The sequence below is a fragment of the Pipistrellus kuhlii genome, unplaced genomic scaffold (assembly GCF_014108245.1).
Source record: "Pipistrellus kuhlii isolate mPipKuh1 unplaced genomic scaffold, mPipKuh1.p scaffold_m20_p_31, whole genome shotgun sequence".
Classification (NCBI taxonomy): Eukaryota; Metazoa; Chordata; class Mammalia; order Chiroptera; family Vespertilionidae; genus Pipistrellus; species Pipistrellus kuhlii.
Window position 1 is genome coordinate 4,327,627 of NW_023425531.1, and position 7,466 is coordinate 4,335,092.

General features: G+C 47.3%; 1 non-coding gene across 1 annotated transcript; it reads right to left on the reverse strand.

The window, feature by feature from the left end:
• Window positions 1-5,188: 5,188 nt before the first annotated feature.
• On the reverse strand, window positions 5,189-5,292 carry LOC118731683. Its single transcript, XR_004991938.1, has one exon. It is a non-coding gene; the product is annotated as a U6 spliceosomal RNA (small nuclear RNA).
• Window positions 5,293-7,466: the final 2,174 nt, after the last annotated feature.

Below are 7,466 nucleotides of genomic sequence, written 5' to 3' on the forward strand. Positions count from 1 at the left end.
CACCACTAAAATATCAGGCTCAAGGCCCAAGAGAGAGTCAATTTCCACTGATTATTAACCTTACTTTTGTAACTTAATAAGGAGATTTGTTTTCCTTTATGTATTCAGCTACATAGGGCCAATATTTTCTCTGAAATGATTAAGCAATTATTTCCAAATTATCATCCCCACAAAAGTGAAATGTCACCTTTATCATATTCTACTAAACTTATATATAATTTTCTTTCATCTACTTTATACTCCCCAGTCTGCTCCATTGATCTGTGTATTTCTGTGTCATCAATTGGTTTTATCATTTAGCTTTATAATACATGCTAATATCTATTGACTACTCATTACCCTTTTTGCCTTTCAACTTCAATTGTTTTTGTTACTGGCATGATATTCTTATAGACAAGAATTAGAAACTTACAGTCAAGGTCTAAAAAAATCCCATTGGGATTAAGATTAGAGATAATTGGGGAAAATGAGTTTTTCAATTCAGGACTTTGGTGAGATCTTTCTTTTTTCATTTATTTAAGTCTGTGCGCTTCTCAGTAAAATTTTATAACCTCAGCTCATTAGATAGAAACGATTATCCTGTTACTCAGCTCTGACCCCTATTCCCTCCACATCCCTTTCATCTAATGACATTCCAGACCTCGTTCCTTTGTTTCTATTTTTCTAGTTTTACTGCGATGTGACTGACATACAGCACTGCATGCACTGAAGGTGTGCAGCATACTGCTTTGACTTCCATACATTGTGAAATGATGGCCACACTCAGCTGAGCTATCATCCATTGTCTCATACAAATACAAATAAAGAAAAAAAAGCTTTTTCCTTGGATGACAACTCTTAGGATTTATTCTCTTAACTCTCTTAGTTAGCTGTAGTCATTATATTATACATTACATCCTTAATACTTATTTATCTTACTAGAAGCCTCGTGCACACAGTTCGTGTATGGGGGAGGTGTTCCTCAGCCTGGCCTGCATTCTCTCCAATCCGGGACTCCTCAGGGGGATGTCTGACTGCCTCTCCCAATCCAGGACTACTGGCTCCTAACACCTTTGCCTGCCTGCCTGATCTCCCCTAACCCTTCTGCCTGCCTGCCTGATCATGCTAACTGCTCACCTGCTGGCCTGATCACCCTTAACTGCCTCTGCCTTGCCCTGCACCCAGGACCCACCAGAGGCACCCAGGACCTGGGCTGACTTGACTGGGGCTGGCCACAGGGAATCATGGGCAGGCAGTTGGTTCCTCTCCTGAGCCACAGGTGTAGGCACTGGCACCTGGGACCATGAGGTGAGAAGCTTGTTTCTCTCCCTGGATGCAGGTGCAGCCGCTGGAGCCCAGGACCTCGGGGCAGGTGGCTTGTCCCTCTCCAAGGCTGCAGCCTGGCTGGTCCCCATTCCTCTCTCCTTAGTGTTGAGTGTCTAAGCTGGGTGTGACTACCATTTGCATACTAGCTCTTTGTTATATAGGATAACTAGAAGTTTGTACCTTTGACCTTGTTTATTTAATTCTTAGGACACATGCTTCCTTTCCACCTGAGCCTTTGCCACCCTCTTGGCCTGTCCAGTGGCCATGCAGACGGTCTCAGGCCTGTGACTTCCTCATCTCTAATGGCCTTGACCTCAGCCCTCCCTCTGACCAAAGACTTCCTTCTAAATTACTAACTCAGGCATCGACCTCTTCTCCTTACAACTTACTTATTCAAACATTTTTATTACTGTGAATATTAAATATTGTATTGCTGCTCTTTCACTGCTTGGCTCCTCCAGCTCCATGTTTCCTGTGTCCCTCAGGGCTCATTCAGGACAAAGAAATGAGGCAAGTTATTTGAACAGGAAGAATTTAATATTAACAGTGTTAACGGGTATGGAGAAGTGACGTTTCTGACTTTGGGCCCGTGGAGGTGGCACCTGCAGGAAGCGACTGTGCATGTGGAGAAGGTGCAGCCAAGGGAGGGCCCTGGGACTGAGAAGGCACAGACGGGAGCTGGGCGAGGTGCCCGGCGTGGAGGCACTGCTTTCAATGAGGCTGAGGCTGAGGCCCACAGGCTGCTGCACAGGGAGGGTCATCCAACCCCAAGGAGCTCTGCTGGGTGCTGGTCACCAACATGGTGCAGGAGTGAGCCAGCCCCGCCCCTCTCCTACCTCAGTCTTGCAGCTCCCTCGGGCTCTCTCTCCCTCTCCAGGCAAAGTGACAGGAAGTCAGCCATCCCGCAGAAATGCCATTTGCCACGTACCTACCCCAGCTCTGGTGAGGGAAGCCAGGATGAAGCTTAATGAAAGCGGCTCTGACTTCTTTCTGCTCCGCACCTCCGTTCTCACTCCCCTGTGCAGATGGAGGGACTCTCCCTTGAGGTGGCCCCTGAGGTTCAGGACGCACCTGCTCCAGGTTCTGGCTGGCACCACCAAGGAGTGTGACGCTGCCCACCCCTTAACAAAACCCTACCCCCCCCCCCTCCGGTCCCCACCTTTCTCCCAGCGGCTGGTATCTCCACACCCTCCTGGATCTCCACGCACTGCACCTGCTGTTGGTGTCTGCCCCAAAGGTGGACACTTCTCTCTCCCCTCCCCCCATGAGCACATGGTCCCCAGGGGCCAGCCCTGCCCCTGCTCTCGGCCCACTCCCTTCTTCCTGAAGCGGACTGCCTATCCCCGCTCCACTTTCTAGCTCTGCTCCCTGTCTGCCCGCTCTTTGCCTTCGGCTTCTCAAAAGTTTTCATTTTCCTCACTAATTTTTGAAAACTAATTACATCCAACCAAATGGTGCAGCTGCTTTAGAAAAACTGTTGGGCAATTTATTATGAAATTAAACATACAATTACAACACGACCCAGCAATCCCGCTCCTGGGTATTCACCTAAGACAATGGGAAACGTGTTCACTCAGAAACCCGTGTGGCGGGCTCATTGAGCTCTCTTCAGAACTCAGAGTCTGGGAAGGAGGCCTTCGCCGGTGCCTGGATGGAGAAACGGGGCCCCTCGGTACCTCGGAATACTCCTCAGCCCTAAAGAGGGGTGAACCACTCACACACAGCAGCGTGGGCGGATCTGAAATGCATCTTGCTAAGTGAGAGAACACAGACCCAACAAGGGACACAGGTCTGAGCATTTATATGACATTTTGGGAAAGGTGAAGTTATCAGGGAAAAGACAGGTCAGTGAATGCCATCAAGAATCCCTGTGAAATGTTAATAGACAAGCCTCTTCCATTAAATAAATAAATAAATAAATAAATAAATAAATAAATAAATAAATAAAAAATCTTGCCCTAGCTGGTTTGGCTCAGTGGATGGAACATTGGCCTGCAGACTGAAGGGTCCCAGGTTTGATTCTGGTCAAGGGCATGTACATTGGTTGCGGGCACATTCTCTCTCATCAATGCTTCTAGTTCTCTATCCCTCTCCCTTCCTCTCTGTAAAAAAATCAATAAAATATATATTTTTAAAAAGAGTTTAAAATAAGTACTACATGCCCTTCCCCGGAAAAGTCTGCTGGATTAAACAGAGAGAAAGGGGCAGAGAAGCTGGGGGGAAGGTTTAGGGAAAGACGCTGCACAGACAGACTCCTTTACAAAATTTCTCAGGAGTCCTCGTTCCCTTAAATTATTTGTATTCAAATGTAAATTAAATACTTACAGACATTGTGGCAAAAACTCCTTATTCTTTTAGCTCTCATATAACTGTAAAACCAAACCAAACTTTAAAGGAGAATACAAACAAAACTCCCAGCCAGTCCATTTTACACGAACACCCTTAATTTCATGTGAGAGATGCTGTTTTCTGTGGCCACAGGACTGCGGCTCAGAGGCCCGAGGCTGGTGCCAGACTCGTCTGAATGTGAGTGCAGGTACCCACCATCATGTCCAGTGATAATTTAATTCTCACACAACCTTCTCTGGGTGCAAATACTTTAGAAAACTTCATTCATATAGAATAGGAGTTGGCAAATCTTTCTGTAAAGAATCAGATAATAAAAATTTTAGGGTTTGCAAGTCCCTGCGGTGCATCCTCAATTCTGCCGTTACTGCTTGAAAACACTCACAGACAATACATAAATGAATGAGCATGGATATGTTCCAATAAAACTTTATTGACAAAATAAGCAGTGGCCAGAATTGGCCTGTGGGCTCTAGCTGTAGATGGTGGACGTCCTCTAGGAAAGTGGGAAATTGGTGGATTTTTGGTCTGTTGTGGACACATCCGACAGCCAGGAGACTACTGCGTAATGAGAAGGAATGTCTGCTACAACCAGCTCTAAATGGATCTGCAAAAACAGGCAATAGGCTGGATGTGGTCCAGGAACCGCAACCTGTGGGCCCTGGACGTAAAACAGTGTCAGGTAATGATTTCCTCCAAACCTGCTCACAGCGGGAATGGCCACATCGCCATGCTCCTCCGCCCAGCATGGGGTTCCCACCATCACCACTAACCCTTAAGGGGCTCGGCGATGCCTGTGGGCATCCAGAGGGCTGGCAATCATGGGCTTTGCACATTAGCCACCACACACCAGTGCCCACTGGTGTGGTCTGAGCATCATGAGATCAGAGACCTCAAGCTCTAAAATGCAGCAAGAACTCAGACTTGGGGAACATCTTTCTCATCTGGTCCCCAACTTTCAATCCACACTGCAAGGTGTTTGGGACCAGAGATTGGATTCTCTTTATGAAGCCCTCTTGTATCCAGAATCACATCCTGCCTTTATCCTGCAGCCTGATCCACCAGAGAATTGACTTCATTATTGTTGGGCTTTAATGTTAGACAAAGAATACATTTTAAAAGAAAGAAAAGCCAGGGAATACTATGGTTAGGATGAGAAAAGGTCTCCTTTAATAGTGTGGTAAGGAAAGAAAACACTGCCATCCTTTCCCTCACCTGGTTATGCTCTCTCCCCAAAATCATCAATTTTGGGGAGAGTGGCAGGAAAAATCTGATTCTGGCTTGTGTGTGTCTAAGCTTTTCACCTGCTGAACGGATGGGTGGCTACTCACCAACCAGGCAGGATGGTGAGTTCTCCAAGGCTGGTTGTGTTTTCCTGGAGAGCTCTGCACACACTGCATCCCATTACTCACACCATGTACCCCGTGCCAGGCTCTGAGCCAGGCTGGCAAAGGTAATAGAATGGAGGCTGGGAGGGGCCTTGTCCCACAGGAGACGGCACTAGTGTGGACCACCAAAAGGTGCTAGCTCTCATCTGTAAAACATGGAACGCTTCTCGGATTTGCACGTCGTCCTTGCCCGGGCCAGGCTCATCTTCTCTGCACCGTTCCATGTCAGTACATGTGCAGCCGAAGCAAGCACAGCCTGTTTTAAATTTAATTAAGTGCTCACTGTCTGCCCGGCACTGTGCTAAGTGTTCTACATGCGACTTCTCTGGCAATACTAATGACAAAACCACTTACCAGGCATTATCTCATTATTGTGAGTAAGGAAATGGAAACTCATTGAGGTTAAATAACTTGCCTAAGGACCATCAGTGTAAGTGGCACAGGCAGGCTTTGCTTGCCCTTGTCCTGAGCTTCTAAACTGCACATGTGAACGATGCTCAGCCAGCCAGCCAGCCAGACAGACAGACCATTCCATGATGCTCAAACAGACAGACAGACCATTCCACTATGTTCAGCCAGACAGATCATTCACCATGCTTAGCCAGCCAGACCATTCGATGATGCTCAGACAGACAGACCATTCTATGATGTTCAGCCAGACAGACAGACCATTCCACGATGCACAGCCAGACACTATATTCCCTTATGCTGCCCCACTATGAGCTGAAGTGGAGGTGCAGAGAGCATGGCCTTGGGGTCCATGGACGTGGAAGGGTGGAGGGCTAGTGTTAGAGGATGTGGAAGGAACTGATTGGGACACATGCCTCGGGGTGGAACACAAGCAAAACTGAGCTTCTGAGGCTGATGAATCGCTTTTGCTAAAAATCCCACTTTATATTGCTCTGGACTGTTTTAGAGGGAAAATAAAGGAAGAATCAGCCAGGCTTTCCTCACAGAGACCCATGCTGACTCTCTAATCTCTGCTGAATCTTCTCGCAAACATATCTGAACCATCTCATTTAAATGGCAACCTACCCCACCCCATCACCACAACTGCTCCACCTGCCTTCCTTTTCCCATGTCATGGAGCTGCGTTCGCTTCCAGCATACTGTACTGTAGCCGTGGTGTCCCCTGCTCATCTTCACTGTTCTTTCCGAATCCTCTCTTTAGATCAAGTCAATGAGAGGAGAGAGCTGTGTCTGTGATGTTCATGAACACATTCCACATTCCTGAAGAGTGCCTCGTATACAGTAGGTGCTCAATAAATGCATGTTAAGTTATCAATAATAGGTGAGTGAACGAATGCTTGCAAAACAACTGTGGAGGAAAGATTGAGCTGCATGCCCTGGAGGCCCACCCAGTCCTAGCACTCTGGTCCCACATCCTTCCCTTTGGGATCCGGGTATTGAGAGCCAAGTGCTCACTTGTTCGGCTCCCAGACCTAGGCCTCCCTGGGACTGTGCTCTTGAACCTGGACTAAGCCTACATGCTCAATCCACTCCCATCTCTGGCCTGCTGCGCTCATCTTTATTCCAGCCCCATGCTCTCCTGACATGGGTGGTTAAAGAAGAGAATTTAGTGCGTTCGGCAAATATTCCCCACATCCCAGTGGCTGGCAGAACAAACCCTGTGATCTGGGTTGGAAACATTTTTTTAAAAATTCAGGGGAGTGTCTTCAAGTTTGAATTAACATAATTATAGAATTTACAGGCACCCAGAGTGCTTTCTGTAAGACTTCTATAACAGATGTGTCAAATGTCTAGTTTTGAAAGGACTTCATAATTCAGTTACAGTTTCCTCTGGGTTAAACATTGGAGTCTGAGAGTTGGGGAGGGGCAAAAGTAATGTGTTTATTTCTTGACGTGCAGTCTGTAGGTGAAGGACTGCCTCCTGCTTTTCTTTTTCTCATTATGCTGAGTCATCCCTTACTGGGGGAGGGGGAAGGACTCACCTCTCTACAGGTTGACACTAACCTCTAACTCTCCAGAGCATGTGTGGGCTTCCGCCAGGCCCGGGCTCTGAGCCCCTGTGGAAGGCACAGAGGCACTGCCATGGACGGGCTCAGCACTGATCGGATCTGCAGCTCTGATTCACAGTTGACGTCCGAGAACAAATTTGCTGTTTGTTTGTGTTCTAGTTCCTTTCTTATGCACATCCCTCCAGCTTCTGAAGCCAGAAGCATCTGTGGTTCATTCTCAATTATTCCTGACTTACCATCTTCCCTGGCTGTCATTGCTCACCAAGTTCCATCAATTTACCTTGAAATGTTTCTGAGTCACCCATTCCTCACATGGTCGCCTTAACTGTGGCCACCAACCACACTGCTCTTCTGCTGAGTCCACAGAATTGAATGAGGCCTGTAAACAGGGACCACGTCACCCAGGTTTGCCTGGGTCTGTCCAGGTTTTAAAACGGAAAGTCCACGC